This window comes from Oryctolagus cuniculus, chromosome 12 (genome assembly GCF_051225735.1).
Source record: "Oryctolagus cuniculus isolate XC-2025 breed Fujian yellow rabbit chromosome 12, ASM5122573v1, whole genome shotgun sequence".
Taxonomy (NCBI): Eukaryota; Metazoa; Chordata; class Mammalia; order Lagomorpha; family Leporidae; genus Oryctolagus; species Oryctolagus cuniculus.
The window spans coordinates 6,777,938-6,796,147 of record NC_142878.1 but is presented as its reverse complement, the minus strand read 5'-3'; the positions used below and the strand labels follow the sequence as shown (position 1 = coordinate 6,796,147).

The 18,210-nt window shown below is 46.4% G+C and overlaps 1 long non-coding RNA gene across 1 annotated transcript; it reads right to left on the bottom strand.

Annotated features, from left to right (window-relative positions):
* Positions 1-12,029: 12,029 nt before the first annotated feature.
* Positions 12,030-15,093, bottom strand: LOC108178845 (uncharacterized). Its single transcript, XR_016218499.1, has 3 exons — positions 15,006-15,093; positions 14,320-14,418; positions 12,030-13,628 (listed from the first exon to the last, which is right to left on the bottom strand). It is a non-coding gene; the product is annotated as an uncharacterized LOC108178845 (long non-coding RNA).
* Between the last annotated feature and the right edge of the window lie 3,117 nt (positions 15,094-18,210).

Genomic DNA, 18,210 nt, shown 5'->3' with positions numbered 1-18,210 from the left:
CCCGGCCGAGCAGGGCTCCTGTGTCCTGTGTCCGGAGAAGACGGCAAGGCCGGCCGGCGGGGAGAGCCAGGACGCTCCCTGCACTGCAGCAAGGGGGTAAACGACCCCACGGCCACGAAGCGCTGGCTTCCTCCTGCTCTGCCTGGACAGCTTGGCCCACTGCCCTGAGCAGGAGGGAGGCTCTGCTGGCGCTCCCGCGGGAGGCACTGGGGCGTTTCCCACCGGAACCTCTGCAGCTGCAGGGACACAGCGGCTGAGGTCTTCCACAGAGGGCTTGACGGGGACAGGAGGCTGACTGTGGGCCTGAGGTGACTACTCCAGAGTCAGGAAAACGCAGATATTTATGTAAAGAGAAGGCCCTGGGAAGTCTTTCGTTTTTATGCCGTGGTAATTTGGCCTCAGCAGAATTCATGGCAACCCCAAGACACACAGCGACTCCAGGCCTGAATGGAACTAGGTTGCTTTTGTCTCCAGAACAGGAAATGCACATTTTTTTTCGGCTATGTGTGTTATGGAAGATCTTATATATTTGCACCGATACATAATCAAGATAGTAAAGCACTTGTGAGGTTGGAAAATGGCAAGAGTAATAGAGTGACACCAGCTCAGGCTCAAAGTTTTCAGTCTCCGTTCCTCCCACTTCTCCTTCCTTGAATACAAATGCATTTGCCTTCTAAACTCAGTGTGATGACATAAAGCAAAATAAAATATAAATTACCTGTCACTGTGTGTATATATGACACATAGTCGTCCTACAATAATATTTACGTACTAATTTTGTTTTTTGAGAAGCAGAGAAACAGACACAGGAGAAAGAGAAATTTAATCTGTTGATTCGCTTCCCAAATGTCTTCCATGGTCAGGGTTGGCTGGGCCAAAGCCTGGAATGAGAAACTCAATCCGGGTTTCCCACGTGGGGGGCAGGAACCCAGTTACTTCAGCCATCACCACTGCTTCCCAGCATCTGCACTGGCAGGAAACTAGAGTCAGGAGCTGGAGCCAGGAATCAAATCCAAGTCCTCCAATGTGTGATGTGGATGACTTAGCTTCTGGGCTAAATGCTTGTTCCCTACATTTTATTTTGGGTATAAAATGATACTGGCATAAAAACCCTCTTCCAGTCCAGCTCTCTGCTGTGGCCCGGGAAGGCAGTGGAGGACGGCCCAGGTCCTTGGGCCCTGCACCGCATGGGAGACCAGGAGAAGCACCTGGCTCCCGGCTTCAGACCAGCGCGGTGCGCTGGCCACGGCGGCCATTGAGGGGTGAACCAACGGAAAAAGGAAGACCTTTCTCTCTGTCTCTCTTTCTCACGGTCCACTCTGCCTGTCAAAAAAAAAACACATTAATAACAGAGCTGGAAACTACTTAAGAAATTAGTTTTAAAGATGCCTTTTATATGGGAGGGGAATGGGAGGTTGGATGGGAGCGGGATGGGGGGTATGAGGAAAAGAACCACTATATTCCTAAAGTTGTATCTATGTAAAAATGCATTCATTAAATAAAAAAATAAAATTTAAAAAGATGCTTTTTATATTTCTTTCATCAGAATATCAAGTGCTCCAAAATATTTGGTGATGATTTTATAAGTTTTATAAAATGCTGATTAGTTGATTAGTTAAAAAAATTTTCAAAATGTCTGCATCAGTCAAGATGCCCCAGAAACAAAGGACCTCAGAACCCTCAGGTTTCAAAGCCGAGCTGTTCTAGTCGCGCTGAGACTCTCAGCAGGTTTTACTCCACGTGGAGGACACATAGTTCTGCTTGTAGCTGTGTTGGCGAGGGAGAAAGCTGGGGAAGAGTCAGCATAGCCACACCTTCCACCCCAGAAGTGACTCACTTCCTCTACACAGGGAGCAGCCCGGAAGTGGCCATGTGGCTCCACTCAAGCCCCGGAGCCCCAAGTTCAGTGCTCCTATTTTCCCAGAAGGAGGGGAGCTGGAGAGACGTGCTGACCTGCGCTGCTGGTTGCCACTGCAGTCTCAGCACACGCATGCTTCCAGTACCTTCTTACGACACTCACTGAACTTGGAGCAGGGCACTGCACAATCAAGTGACTCCTTGTTGACGGTGTCAGGTGGCCCTGATTTTCTGGCCAAGATAAAGAGCTTTCTCTTCGGGATCAGTTTTGCCGCCAGCCCTGGGGCTCCTGGGACTGTTTGAAGTGTGAGCAGACCCCTTCCACCCTGGCTGCAAGCTCAGGTAACACCCTCTCTCCTGGCCTTCTCCACTGGTCCCTTCTGCTCCCTTGATCAATAACTCTGGCTACAAAAAGCATCAAACGCCTCAAAGACATCCCAAAGGCACAGGGTGCCAAAGGGAATAACAAGAAGCTGGCGCATATATTAGCATGCTCCTTAGGCTGCCCAGACATCCTTGTAGGCCTCGGGCCTACAAGAGGCCAGTAGTGATTGGGATGCTTAAAATTATGGAGCTAGGACAACACTTCTGTGTGCAATTGCTTTATAAGCCTCCAGAGAAACAAATTCCAGCTCAAAGAGTGACACTTTCCAGTTTCACAGCCTGCATTCTTCTCACCAAATAGGTGAGAAAGAACAAAATAGGGAAAAAAAAAAAAAGAGAGTGATCACAGACATACTGAAAAAATATATATATAATAATAATCACATCAGCTTAAAGTTAAAAATAATTCAAATACCTGGTGCTGACAAGGGTGTGGGGGAGCTGGCACTCTTATCTATTGCTGGTGATGGTGTGAATTGGAAAAGATTTCTCTAGGGCAATTTGGAAGGACATAGCAAAATCTAAAAATTTTGTGTGTCCCTTATCTCAGCAAATTCACTCTTTAAGACTCCATGCTAAAGGAATAATCAGAGATGTATCTATAGCTACAATTACATGGATTACCATCAAATCATTATTTACAATAGTGAAATAATAGAAATATAAAATTTATACAATAGGTAGGAATTCCATTATGCAAATTTGATATGCAGAATACTGACAAATCCTTGGAAAAATCATATATGAAATTAATAATTGCAAAAATGAGATACAAAACAGTCTGATAGCCCTTATTTGTAAAACATGCACTGATATACTTCCATATGAGCAGAGAAAACAGAGTGGAAAGAAGAAAAAAATCCTCCATGGATAAGAGAAATAAGGTATGTAAGATATAAGGGAAGATGTTACTGGTTTGTCCTTTTGTTTCCCTTTTTCTTCTTTTTCTTGTCATGTATTTCATGTGAAAAAAGATACAAACCAATAAAAATAAACATTTAGCATGGCTCCTTAGACTTAACAAAGCTTTATCTGTGAATTTTCCCATCTGCTATGCTCAAAAGCCTACATGAAGTAGATGAGTTACCTCCTTTTTCCAAAAGTTAAAGATGAGGTGCAGAGATGTTCTTAAACTGATTTTGTAACCACAGGTGATTTGCATAAAAATCTGCCATTAGAGTAAGTGTCTAATGATGTGCACTATGGAAGCTCATAGTCTGTAAACTAAAGAGAATATACATCTAAAAGTGAATGGAAGCAGTCCTGTGTTGATTTTTTTTCTTTTGGGTTTTATGTCCTTTAATTTTAAAACATGAAATATTGGTTAACATAAGCCATATTAGGATGCAAATATCTCTTTTTTCTGTGAGGGTTAAGATGTTGTTACAGTCAGGAGATAAGAACAAATTGTTAATATGTCACTTTTTTAGAAGAAACACATTCTGACATTTGTTAATTAAACTTTCCTTAAGGTTTAATGCATTGTCAAGATAGAACACATTTTCTAGGAAGTCTTGTGATCTTACCCAGCTTTAAAATAATCCAAAAGCTGGTTTTTGACATTCTACCTAATGTAGATAAAGCAATATTTTAAACTCATACAAGTGTACAGAAACAGGAAAATTTGATTTGTACATAACAAGAGAGAAACATTGCTAATTTTATTCTACAGAGATAATTGATGCAATTTTAAAAGTCTTTTTGGTTTTACAGAACTAATATGGTTTAATTCTGAGGTTAAAATTATACCAAACAATATGATTAATTTGGTATAGGTGGGACCAAAAGTTACAATGTTTAGTCAAGATGACCTTTTGCACTTTTCCAATATTAAATAAAGATGACAATTTTAAAGTATAAGTTCTGACAGCATTTAAGAGTTTTCTTATGTTTGTTAATTTTAGCTTAACAGTCTTGTCTCTTGAGACCACTCATTTTTCCTGGGGTCATGATTCTGTGTGATAAAATGAACTGAGATAAAAATGAGTATAAAACCCATGCACTGGACATTGTTGGATCACAGTCGAGGTGCCGTCTGACCAAGAGCTTCCTATAGTACGTGCGAATGTAATTAGTGTGGAGTGACTTCATGGAGAAGCAGATCAAACACTATTTGCTCAACCTTACAGCAAATCTGGAAAACCGACGCCCCAGGTCGTCTTCCAGAAGGCAGCACGGGAGAGTGGAAAGAGCGTAAACATGGAAACGAGCGCGTCCTCTGAAACGCGGGATCCTGGGGAGGGTCTTCGCCTTGGAGCCTCGCTGCCTCACCTATCAAGCCAGCAACAGCTCACGCTGCACCAGACCGTTTCTGTGAACCAAAGTGAGAACAAAAGCGATTCTGTGCGGAAGGTGCTGCACACACATCAGTACACACGTCAGTTCTCTTCCCTCTGCCCTACCCACTTAGCAAAATATCAGACTACTGGGATTCTTTTTTTTTTTCAGATTTATTTATTTATTTATTTGAAAGTCAGAGTTACACAGAGAGAGAAAGAGAGGGAGAGAGAGAGAGAGAGAGAGAGAGAGAGAGAGAGTATTCCATCCGCTGATTCACTCTCCAGATGGCCGCAACAGCCGGGGCTGCACTTATCTGAAGCTAGGAGCCAGGAGCTGCTTCCAAGTCTCCTACGTGGGTGCAGGGGCCCAAGGACTTGAACCATCTTCTACTGAGCAGAGAGCTGTATCAGAAGCAGATCAGCTGGGTCTTGAACCGGCACCCATATGGGATGCTGTGCTTCAGGCCAGGGTTTTAATCTGCTGTGCCACAGCGCCAGCCCCAGACTATTGGGATTCTAACATCAGACATGGTAGATACATCCATGCAAAGATGAGTGTCTGTAACACTGGCCTAACCGGAATGGAGTGCTGGCCTGAACTGACAACCATAAATCGATAAGTAAACTGATAAAACATCTAGACATTTTGCGTAATGACAGATGTTTTTACAAAGGAGAACTGAAAAGGGGAAAGAACCAATAATAAATTCTGTATCTTTAAATCATCTATCAGATCTGGTTTAGGTTTGCTTTTTTTTTTAAAAAAGTGACCAAAATAAAACACAGATTATTACTTATCTCCAGTCAATTTTCATTGCACTGTGAAAGTGAATAGCTTAGAAAAATATTACTAAAGTTTACGTTCTAAATGAAATCTAAAATAAGCAATTGAATACTGTGGATACACCACATTCACATTACTGAAGAAAATGAGTTCCAACGATAGAGGCTGCCATGGAAAACAATCTTGCAATCATAGACAAGCATGCATGAGTACAATCATCCAGTGACAACAGTGAAGCCAGCCCAGGAGCCAAGGACTGTACCAAGTGCTGAAGATGAAAAGGTGAATAAAACTTGAAACTTGTCTTCAACTCTACAAATGAAAATTAGAATTTGGGGTCAGCATTGTGTAGTAGTGGGTTAGGCTACCACCTGCAACACTGACATCACATATGGGTGCTGGTTCAATTCCTGGCTGCTCCAATTCCAATCCAGCTCCCTGCTAATGTGCCTGGGAAAGCAGAAGAAGATGGCCTAAGACCCTGGGCTGCTGCAACCACATGGGTGACTCAAATGAAGCTCCTGGCTCCTGGCTTTGGCCTGGTCCAACCTCAGCCATTGTGACTATTTGGGGAATGAACTAGGGGATGTAAGATATCCTTCCCTCCCTCCCTCCCTTTCTCTCTCTCTCTCTGTTGCTCCCTCTCTCTGTGTAACTCTGCCTTTCAAAAATAAGTTAGAATTGTTAGAACTATAGCAACCTGCCCTTTTATTTCCAAAGCATTTCTATATGTCTTTTGCTTGTTGACAACCCTATATGACACTTATTATTTACATTAATCTTGATCTTAAGAAATGTTGAACTACAAAGATCTAAGAGTAATTTATTCGAGAGCTACTTATTGAACTCAAGTTTCTGTTAACAGATGCTCGAGAGATAAGCAAGTCAGATTCCTTGATTAGATTATAGATCTAAATATCAAAGCAAATATTCTAAGAAGTAAGTGAGAATATAGACATTTGCTAAGGATAGATTGTGACGTCCAGAGGGCGGGATGGGATGGGCTAAGCTTCTGGGAAGGGCAGAAGAAACAACAGGAGACAGATGCAGGGAATGGTGATGAGCAGAGTGTAAGAGGTGAGGAGTGAGTGACTCTGGGTCTGAGGCCTCTGGACTTGAAAGACATCATCTTCTATGGCCGGCACCGCGTCTCACTAGGCTAATCCTCCGCCTGTGGCGCCGGTACCCTGGGTTCTAGTCCCGGTTGGGGTGCCAGATACTGTCCCGGTTGCCCCTCTTCCAGTCCAGCTCTCTGCTGTGGCCCGGGAAGGCAGTGGAGGATGGCCCAAGTGCTTGGGCCCTGCACCCGCATGGGAGACCAGGAGGAAGCACCTGGCTCCTGGCTTCAGATCAACGCAGCATGCAGGCCGCAGCACACCAGCTGTGGCGGCCATTTCGGGGGTGAACCAACAGAAGAAAGACCTTTCTCTCTCTCTCTCTCTCTCTCTCTCTCTCTCTCACTGTCTAACTCTGCCTGTCAAAAAAAAAAAAAAAAAAGACATCACCTTCTACAGATAAAGGATAAAGGATGAAAGGGCAGAATGCGAGATCCAAGCAGACTCAACATGGATATAGTGAAGATGTTGAAAAAGCAGATTAAAGACATTGGGACATTTGAGGATATGAGAATATGGACCTTATACTTAATCAGGGAAGAGGGAGAGAGAGCACATGCAAGGGAAGGCAACACATCAACCACCAGGAAATCTCGGTGGAACTTGTCCAGGCAAACCTCAGAGATACTGTGGGTTTTGTTCCAAGTTCCAGACCACTGCAATAAAATGAGTATCACAATGAAGTTACTCATACCACTTTCCTGGTTTCTCAGTGTGTGTAAAAGCTAGTCTATGGAGTGAGCAATAGCATTATGTATGAAAGAAACAAACATGGTAGCTTAATTTTAAAATATTGCTTTGAAAATACAATCATCTGAACTGTTGGGAAAAACAGCAACAACAGAATTGCTCCACATAAGGTTACCACAAACCTTTAATGATGCACTCGTCTGTGAGATGTAATAAAATGAAGCACAATAGAAGAGCTATGCCTGTATAGTATTCATTGCTCTATTATTGTAATTTTTCATAGGTCTGAAGTGCGTTAAGATAGAACTGTAGGGGAAGCACAAACTGCATTCAAGTCCAGAGTCTATCAGCAATTAACCTCTCTAAACTTCTTTGCTTCCCCCAAGCTGCAACTTTTTCCATGGAACTCTGAGAAGGCAAAGCAGAGTCTTGCCCTGGGTGGACTGCTCTGACTTCCATACCCACACCTCCGTTTACTTGTTCTCTCCTTGACATATCTGTGGGGCTCAGTGCTCTCAGCTGAAGCCTGTCACTATTCTTGATATCCTAGTGCCTCACTCTGGTGGAGACTGTGTACCTTTCACAGTATATCTGAGCACATCAAGCAAATGTTTGGGGCCAGTGCTGTGGCACAGCAGGTTAAAGCCCCAACCTGCAGTGCTGGTATGCCGTATGAGTGCCAGTTCCAGTCTCAGACGTTACACTTCCCATCCAGCTCCCTGTGAATGTGCCTGGGAAAGCAGTGAAAGGTGGCCCAAGTGCTTGGGCCTCTGCACCCACGTGGGAGACCCGGAAGAAGCTGTTGGCTCCTGGCTCTGAATCAACTTAGTTCAGTTGTTGTGGCCATTTGGGGAGTAAAGCAGTGAATGGAAGATCTCTCTCTGTCTCTCACTGTCTCTCTCTCTCTCTCTCTCTCTCTCACTCTCTCTCTCTCTCTGTAACTCTTTCAAATACATAAATATATAAAAAGATGACATTGAAGTCAATCAAATATATTCAAATATGGTTATCAATATAATTGCAAAGTATAAAAGAACAAGATATGTGCTCTTTATGAATAATGAATAATAATAAACTCTAGTACTAGGCAAATTACCATCATAGTGTGAAGGGATGAATATAGAAACTGTAGTGATAGAAACCTACCTATGATCCCTATTGGCAAACTTCAGCCAGTGCTAATATGTGCTTTACTGCCTTTATTAATAGTTGAGAGAAATGTTGAATCTCAGTTCATGATTAGTAGTAGAGCACCAACCTCCTTGTTAAAAGACTTAGCACTGCCTCTCTTACCTGTTTTCTCCTATTCTTGAAGAGGCCTTTGTAAACTGTGAACCTCTACTTAACTACTTGTTATGGTGTCCTGTTGCTTTGTGCCCACTGCTGAAGTTTCTTTTGTCTGAAGCAGTGGTGCATTACCACCCTTCCAAAGGCGTAAGAAGCTGTGTGTCTTTTTCATCTTGGTATCACCTACCACCTGGCTGTTAATAAACTGGCAAGGTCTTGATGAATGAATGCTATATTTTTCAGCTTTATGGTTTCTGCTTTATGTCCAAATCATGATTTCAGATTTTGCCTACTCTCCAAAATTCATTTTCAACTCTACCAACTCAAAACATCTGAGTCCTTTGGGGCTGTTCTTACGTGTCTTCTCCTCAAAAGTTTTCAACTCCAGGCATTCATGCCCTTGTATAACACCCACCCCATGAATGTGGACAAGACCTGTGGCTTATCTCTAACCATTGGAATATGGTGCAGTCGATGAGATGTTAATTCCCTCACATTGTTACGTAATATTGTATCTTCTGTCTTGCTAGCAGTCTCTGCTGACTATTTCCCTTACAGGCTCTGAAGGGCCGAGCCTCTTAACAAAGACTCATGTGGCAAGGAACTAACAATGATCTGAAGCCACACTTACCCAGGAGGTGAACTCTGGCCAGCACCTTGACATCCTAAGCCAGCAGACCTGCTAAGTGGTGGGCCAAGTCCTGCCCACTGAAAACATGAGAACTTCTATGAGTGTTTTCCTGCAGCATTTCTGATCATTTGTTATGAAGCAAGAGATAATACAGACTCGCTTTCCCAGAAATGTAGAGCAGAACCTATGCCTCTGCTAGATGGAATAGACCACTCAGGCAGGGATTGGGGATACTGCGTAGTGCTGGCTTCTAGGCCTTAGTCAACTTTCCAGCGTTCATCTAGGGTCTCTCCCTTCTTCGTTAGAACTGATGCCAAGTTTTGAGCAGAAACACTCATGGCTAATTTATGAGTCAACTTGCCACAGAGCCAGAGCAATAAGTAGAGATATGATGCGTGTGCTCAGATAATTAAGACACCATCAAGACATTGAAATGAGCATGGAACTTGTGGGTGGTTGGGCTTACAGCAAGTGGTGTGAAACAATCTTTCTGGTCCTTTAGGGGTCCTTCTACACTTGGTCATACATGGCAAGGCCAACATAGACTGTTTGTGAGAATACACATGCATCTTCCCCATCCAGAAGGGACTTCAGGTGACGATGTTCAGTGCACAGAGTGATGTAACTTTTTGAATGACAGCTCTAGGGATTGAGATGTGGATTAGAGAGTGTCTTCATTTGATCACTCACTCAACAAGCAATTTTCAATTTTCTGCTATGATCCAGGCACTTCCAGATGATGGAGATAGAGGAGGAAAGAGACATGAGCTGGTCCTGCAGCTCGCAGTCAACACGGCAAAGAGCTGTGACTGTATCTGAAGAAATTCTGTGAACTAGGATGCGCTGAGAGCTTTATACTTATTAGTTCATTTGTTTTAGAAGACAAAGATGGGATATTATCCAATTTTAACACATCAACAAACTGAGGTTTAGATGTCATAGAGCAAGTAAGGAAGTAGCAAAGAGGAAATGTGCCTCTGAGGGTTTGGGCTCTAGAAATTGCTTCTGACCCTCAGAAACCTTCTTCTTTAATGAGTTTCTTATATTATTAAAGTGATATATGGGCCAGCGCCATGGCTCACTTGCCTAATCCTCTGCCTGCGGCGCCAGTACCTGGGTTCTAGTCCTGGTTGGGGTGCCAGATACTGTCCTGGTTGCTCCTCTTCCAGTCCAGCTCTCTGCTGTGGCCCAGGAAGGCAGTGGAGGAGGATGGCCCAAGTGCTTGGGCCCTGCACCCGCATGGGAGACCAGGAGGAAGCACCTGGCTCCTGGCTTCAGATCAGCACAGCACGCAGGCCACAGCACACCAGCTGTGGCGGCCATTTGGGGGGGTGAACCAACGGAAGGAAGACCTTTCTCTCTGTCTCTCTCTCTCTCTCACTGTCTAACTCCGCCTGTCAAAAAATGATATATGATTATCATAAAACACTTATAAATATGGCAAATGAATTGCACTGAAAATCTCCTTGATTTCACTACCATTTTGACAGCTATCAATCTAGAAAGTTATGGAAATTTCAGTGAACACATGGATAGATAATTATCTATGTGAGCACAGTTTATTAAGCGATTTGTGTTTGATATTTAGGCATTTGGAGTTTTGTTTTCAGGGAACTACTTAAAAACCATTTTGTTTGTAAAAGCCCAAACCATAGAAGAGATCACGACAGGGAGGAACTATCTTAACTGATCAGAAGATAAAGACCTTCTCACAGAGAGTTGAGAGACCAATATCAGTAGGTCTTACCTTCAGAGTGGAGGTGCCTCAGCGGAGATAGAGATGAGGGGCCCTCAGAGAGGGAGAGCTGTGTGGCTCACCAGAGAGGCTGGACTCTCGGCACAGGGAAAGCTTCAAACATGGCAAAAACAGTAGTTCTTCTCCTCTAAGGGGCCCTGAGCCCACTGAAGAAACAACATTGTCTCCTGGGAAATCACCTACAGGGTCCTTGCAGTACTTTGGGGGTTCCTGAGACCCAGGGATCCTTGTACAGCTCTGACAAGGGGAGGAATTCCGTTGTGATTGACAGGAAAAACATCCCACCTGCCATTAGACATGCTCAGAGGCAGACTGAGAGAGAAGGATGCCATCTTTGGATGGGTCAGATAGGCAGACACTGGCAGGCTTATGGAATATTAACATGTACAAGGCAGGATCTCGTTGCTGATAATTTATTTGCAAAAATAGAATAAATCAGTCATTTAATAGTCATATGTGACAAATACTCATGATGCTTTTCCCAGTGAGTCAAATGACAGAATATTAGTTACAGTTCTCCAGAGAGACAGAGCCAGTAAGATAGATAGGTGATAGCTAGATAGGTATGTAGATAGATAGATAGATAGATAGATAGATAGATAGATAATAGATAGATAAATACTGGGGGTAGATTTATTTCAAGGAATTAACTTACACAGTTATGGGAGATCTGGCTGGATAAAACCCAAATTTGTAGAACAAGCCATAAAGCTAGAAATTCACAGGCAGGAGCTGACTCAGCAGGTTCACAGAATTTCTTCTTCCAGAGAAAAACTCATTTTACTGCTAAGGACCTTCAGTTTATTAGATGAGGTTCACCCATATAATGTAAACTAAACTTATTGTAAGTGCTAATGATATCTGCAGTAACACACACAGTAACCTCACAGTAACACTTTGTGTTACTGTAACACACAGTAACACTTTGTGTAGAATTGGGTAACTGACCAAGTTGACACACAAAATCCAGCCATCCTCAGAGGAAGGAGGAGATGCAGGCTGAGCCTTGAGTGATGAATAGGAGTCCACAAGGTGACTGGGGGTGAGGAGCAGCAAAAAGGCATGGTGTCCTTGAGATGAGTTTGGGGAGCACTGAACACAGGAGCTGGGACCCAGGAGTCTCCCAGGAGGCTCCAACAGGGAGGGCAGAGGGATAAACTGAGATAACATATGTACTAGCACACCAGTGAGCCAATGTGGTAGAAAGTCACTGATTTTATTTAGGTGAGTTAGTGACTATTTTCAAGTTCTGCAAAGACCAGCCTGGATACAGCCTGAAGGAAGACAGAGGAGGGTTTACAGGTCTTAAAGAAGAGCTTAATGGTCTGCATCTAAGCAACATCAATGAGGATAGAGGGAGCCACTTAGAAGATGTGGAACAGGTACAGTCTGCAAACCTGAGTAACTCCTTGGCAGTCAGTGCTTGTCCATCTCAACTTGCTTTCCCTTCTTCCTTAGGTTTACAGTTAACATTTTTGACAACACCACTCTGTTTAGCCACTACTAACACTGAGAATCACTAACCATTCCTAGCGGGGCAGGCAGTAGATATTAACCTTGTGGCTGCAACTGTGTATGTAGAGAGCATTCTGACATGCTGGCACAAGCCAACTCAAACCACACACATGTGTGAGAGTACATACAGACTTGCTCCCTGCATTGGCTCATTCTCTCTCATTTCAGACTCCCCCATTAACTTGTGCAGCTGAAAACCCAGAAACAACTTTTAGGGGGTCTGTCTTCTGGAGCCATAACTGGGCACCTAGCCCAAATCGAACTCTTTTCACCAAAGTGATGCAGAAGAATGTGGCATGAGGGTGCATGCAGACAGTAGGTTCAATATTTTAAGCCTCAGTTCTGTTTCTACACTTCCTAGAGCCTAATGGAAGCAGAGATAGAAATTCTCTTTGATCATGGTCTGATGGTATTTCTCTTTTCCCATGTTTTAGCAGCAACTACCACTCATGGTACATTGCTTCAGGATCTATATCATAGACCCTGAATGTGAAATTCATGAATGTTCTCAAGATTGGTCTCCTTTGAGGTCGAGGCTTGACATTTCTGCTCCATTTGGCAACTGTGGCCCCCACATACCCATCTGAACACAGGTGTGACTGTCCTACTGTCTCCTCATCTCCCTTGCCTTGCTTCCTGAGCACATCAGTATCTCCCCCAAACTTTCTTCCACCTCCTTCATCTCTACTTTCACAAAAGAAATTCTCAACTTGTTTACATCATTTTGGAATTATTTTATTCTAAAAACCTTGCACTGAGTATGTGTGCTTAGTTCTGAGCTAAGCATCAGGGATGCAGAAATGCATGAGAAACAGTGCCCTGCCCTCCAGAAGCACAAACTAAGAGAGCAATGGAGACAATAGGATTGAGAGACAAGTAACTATGGGGGTTGGCCTTGAGTACATATCATGAATGTAGCATCCCAGGACTAGTGTTTTGTACCAAGAAGCTGGTGAGCAGGATCTCTCTGGGAATTGGCCCATAATTCGTGTGGAAGGTAGGGTGGGGATATGAAGTACAACATCTCAAGACCATATCTCAGGGACCAGATATTGTCTGATGTGGAGCCAACTAATTACCATTTCCAGTTGAGGACCAAGGGGCAAGAGAAAACAGACAAGAGACAGGTGCTATGAGCCCCCTTGGTTATGGTCCATGGAAAAGTTTTGGGGTAGGGAGCTGTTGGAAGACTCTGGAACCTCAATCAGCAGTGTGGGTGAAGCAAGACTCTCTCCTTTGTCCTCTCAGTTGCTGAACAATGTACTTGCAGAGCCAGGTGGGACCTCTCTTGGGAGTCCTGTGGCTCCTTCCTTGACTTGGAGTTCAATCTCTGTGAACAGAAGAAAAAGTAGATGATGAGAGGCAGAATGGTACAAGTGAAAATACAGCCTGAACTTGGAGGAGGGAAAAAGAGGAGTGAGAAGGAGGACAGTGTTTCTTTTTCCCACTCCACGGTGCACGTGGCAAAGATGATTTGCAGGGCACAGCTGGGTTCCTGGATGATAGGTGAAGCGCACCCAGCTGCGCTAAGGATGGCATGCACCATCATTCACACTCCTGGAACCAGTGTTTATTGGAAAGCTATGGAGAGAATGTCTCAACAGAAGGAGAGAAGCTGTAGTCAGGGGCAGGCATGGAAACTAAAAGTAGGGAGATCAAGACAGCAGGGAGAGTCAGTGTGAGCTTCCTGAGTGTGGGGCTGCAGTGAGCAGGGAGGCCCAGCAGTGAGCAGCTGGTTTCACCGTGTATACGCCTCTTACTTGCAGGGCCTACAAGAAGAAGAGACATCCCCTCCAGAAAGGGTAAGAGGTAAGTGAAGATGCCAGGAGCTGCTCTTGGGGAAACTGAGGCACAGGTGAGTTCCCACTCCCCCACTCTAAACTTCCTCGTAAGTGATGTCATTCCTTCCCACCTCCCATCATCCCAGGCAGCAGCCATTCACGTCAGGAAATGGATCATGGAGGCAGGAAAGAAACCAGAGTGCTGATTTGGGGGACTCTTGGCTCAGCCCTACCACTTACCTTCCTCCCCAGGCACTGCCTGATCAGTCCTGATCTGGACTTGAAATGCCTGCACCGCAGGGACATGTTATGGCTTCTGGGAAATGTTGCCAGGAGGGTCTGCAGGAGGGCACACAGGAGAATCGGATGTTCCCTCAGTCTTAGGAGCCCACCCGAAGCTACAGCCCTGTGGCCCAGTCTCTAAACCTAAACTTGGAGGCAAGCACATCTCCAGCCTGAGCAGGAGGCTGCTTGTAGTTGACACTTGGGAAATTGGGGGTGTTTCCTTGCCCCGCCCTTCCAGGCTGCTGGGGTGCACCAGACTTGTTCCTCTTCTAGGACTCTTTCCCCCTCCCACTCAGCCTGAGGCCACTTGTCTCAAGGGCCCTGACAACTCCCATTAAGGAATAAGAGAGGGCAGGCCACTTGATGTGGGTCTTTCCCACAAAGAACTGGTAGCTTCATAGGGGCTACTCCTTCCTGCAGAGAAGAACTCTTTAAGGATGGGACGCCAGACATCTGGAGTGAGGGTGATTTCTGGGCAAAGGCAAGAGCTTGCACAGGACCCTGGAGTCCCAGCCAAGGTGCTGCTCATGCCCCTCCTTGCCCAATGCCCAGGGTGCCACAAGCAACCAGCATCCCAGGAAGGCACAAAAGTAGTTCCCTGGACTCAGTGGTGGCAAAACACATTGGTCTGAATAGGAGACCTGGGCTGGGACATGCAGAAGCCCTTCCTGGAGTGCTCAGCACCCAGAAGTCTATGGGAGGAGTGGGTGTGGCCCCAGCCAACTGTCAGAACACGGCTGCCCTGGAAACCCCAACGGAAGCAACCGCCACTAGGCAGGGGGAGGGGCCCACATCCTGGGAAGTCAGCAGCTTCTCATTCACTACCCAGCATGCCTGGGGGGAGCCAGCGGCTCTGGAAACTGGAGAGGGGACATCTTGAGGTTTCTGGCTGTCTCCTAGAGGGGAACATGTCTCCTAGAGGGGAACAAGGGTTCAAGGAGACCACTGAATAGGTTGGGAGCATGCACAAACACATGCCTCAATCCATAGTCCTTAAACAGGGATCACGTCCACAAATATGAATGTATGCAATTATATAGGCAAAATACTTAGGCAAGCTGCTGCCTGAGAGAAGCAGCTTTGCTGGCAAGGAGGTATGTGAGGGTGACGGATGTGCAGGATACACTCTGGGCCTGCCCAGATGTACCCGAGCTGGGTGCTAGGCTTGAGCCCTTGGGCAACTGGAGGAGGCCAAGGGCAGAGAGAGCTGGGGACAAATGTCCAGCTCTTATGATGAAGCCTGGCCCTGTCTCACAACCAACCCCTGAGCTAAGCCACTATTGTTGTGCAAGGCAAACAGGCCATCAAGACATGAATACACAGGAGGGAAGGAAAACTCCTCAGGGAAAGGGGAGAAGGGTGCTTAAAGGGGATGGGAAAAAAAAAACAGAGATGGAGAGAACCCTTGGTCAGATTGCGGCAGGGAAGCTAACAGGGAAGGTGAGAGATGCAAACCAAAGAACGAGCAGGCGAGGGAGGAAGGGGAAGGGGGAGTGATGGGATGGGGGTTGGGGGCTGGGTGCAGGAATGGCCAGAGGGGCTGGACAGGACTGGCTGGGTGGCCTTAACCTCTTTAACCAGGCCGTCACTGTCAGGGGAGGCAGGCTGAGGTCAGGAGGCAGGTTGGAAAGCCCAGAGTGCTGGTCTCAACATCCCCTCATCATTTTCTTCTCCCCAGCTCTGCAGGAAGCCCAGCCACAGAGATAAGGGAAGGGATCTCAGGAAGGCAGGGTATGAAGAGGGAGTACCCTTCCCAGAAAGAAAATAAGAGCCATTTATCTTTCCAGGGGGCCAGAAAACACCCTCTAATGGTGGAAGTTTAAGCATTGCATCTGGAGCCCTGGGCCCCTCAAATTGCAACCCAAGTCACTTCCCTTTCCAGGGAATCCTAGGGTAGTCCAGGTGTGAGGCTCATAAGGTGCTCCCAGGAACAGGGAATGAGCTGCCAACTCTGGGGCAGCTTCTGGGAGGGTGCTGGCCCACACTTAGCAGGAGGTAGGCAGGAGAGAGGGGTGCCAAGTCATGCCCACCTCCCTAGTCTTCCAGGCTGCTGGGGAAATCCTGGCAGGCACTATTGTCCCTATACCTTGTTAGCCCCAGACACAAGGGCCATAGCCAGGAATGGAACCTGAAATCAGCCTTCCAGGGCAGGGATATAATCCCAAGCAAATAAACCATGGCTTGTGGACTACACAGCAAGAGCTGGATTCAGGATTTCTCTCCAGCTGGGGTTTCTGGAGTGGTCCAGTGGTCAGACACTGGAGCTTCCCTGGTATCCTGGCCAACATGGTCCAGACTTTTTGAGATCCCTGTTGCCACACTCCTCTGCCCTTGGCTCAGGAAGTCACCCACTCATAAGCGCATGTCTTTATTAAATAGTTGAGCTAACCTGGGCAGTGGGGATGCAAAGATGAATGAGACAAAGTCCCTGTATTCCAGCACTTTTGTTCCTCGGGAAAAACAGCAGCTTGACACGCCGAGGGTGCAGACAGTCCCCACCTGCACAGAGAGCGCTGGGGGTGTGGGTGGTAGTTAGGATACGAGTCAGGGGAGATGGAGTCCCCTGAGTCCCCTGTGGCCAAGCAGGCAGGCAGGTGGAAGCTTGGGAGTGCTTTGTCCACCCAGGAGTTTCATCTCTAGGACAAACATACTCTTACCTACGATCAGGGTCCTGCCCTTGAGCAGCATGAATGCTATGGAAAAGCAAACTAGTTGGGTAGTTTAGGTCCAGTGAGAGTGGCCTCCAAGGAAGCTATAGAAAAATGTCCCCAAATGCTGCAGACCCCAGATTTGTAAGGAGTTCTGACAGGGGAAAAGTGGGCTTATCGGGGATGGACGAGGGGCTTCCTGGCACAGGACCTGGGGATGGGACAAAAGGAAGCCCCCAGCATCCAGGCTGTAGGGGCATCAGAGCTCACAGTGGCTGGGACTGTGTTTGCACACTGCCACCTTGGTCAACCAAGGCGAAGGGTAGAGGGCTAGCAGTGGTCCCAAGAAGATGGTGACAGCCTCGATGATGGACCAGGGGACTCTTGAGGATTGGGATGCACAGGGAGGACTGGGGGAGGTGGGGTAGGGTGTATCACCGAGATGGTGTTTCTTCACCTTCTGAAACAGGAGGAAAAGCATGGCAGTGCCTGAGGTGGGACCGGGTGGGCCCTTGGCCTGCTGCTGCCCACCCCCTGGACCATCACTACTGGTGAGCAGGGTCAGAGGCCTGTAGCACAGCAGACCCTAGAGAGACAGAGGTGGACACAAAAGATGAAATAAAAATGCTGGGGCCATTCTCAGCAGGAAGAAACGGGGAGAGAGAGCACAGTACATGGAAGGGCAGGAAGGTGAGAAACAGCTGTGTGCAAAAGTCAGGAGATGGGAAGGAAGGGAGACCAGAGCCAGAGTACTTAGGACAAGGAGAAAAGTGCCAGGTGGGCCCTGCACTGGCAGGTTGAGGGATCAGAGGCCCGGGGATGAGGCTGCAGGGGCGGAGGTGAGTTGGGGGGACAAGATGCAGGTGGAGGATCTAAGAAGTGTTCCTCCTGGGAGCAGGGGTGCGTGGGTGTGCTGGTGTGACCCTTCCCCTCTGCTCCCAACCCTCTGTCATGCACTCTGTGAGTACAATACGGATGAAGAGAGAAGGAGTTAGCCGACCTGAGCCACCCCTCTGGGCGAACAGCCTGGAGTGGCACCTGTGGACTTCATGGGGGATGCCTGTCCCACCATTGCCAGCTTCTTGTTGGAAATTAGGGAGCTCTCTTTCCAGGCTTCTCCCCCTCCCCAGCCCTATTGGGGCACAGGTGCTCTTAGTGGGATTGCTTGGTAGCCCCACACCTTAAAAACAAATTTTAC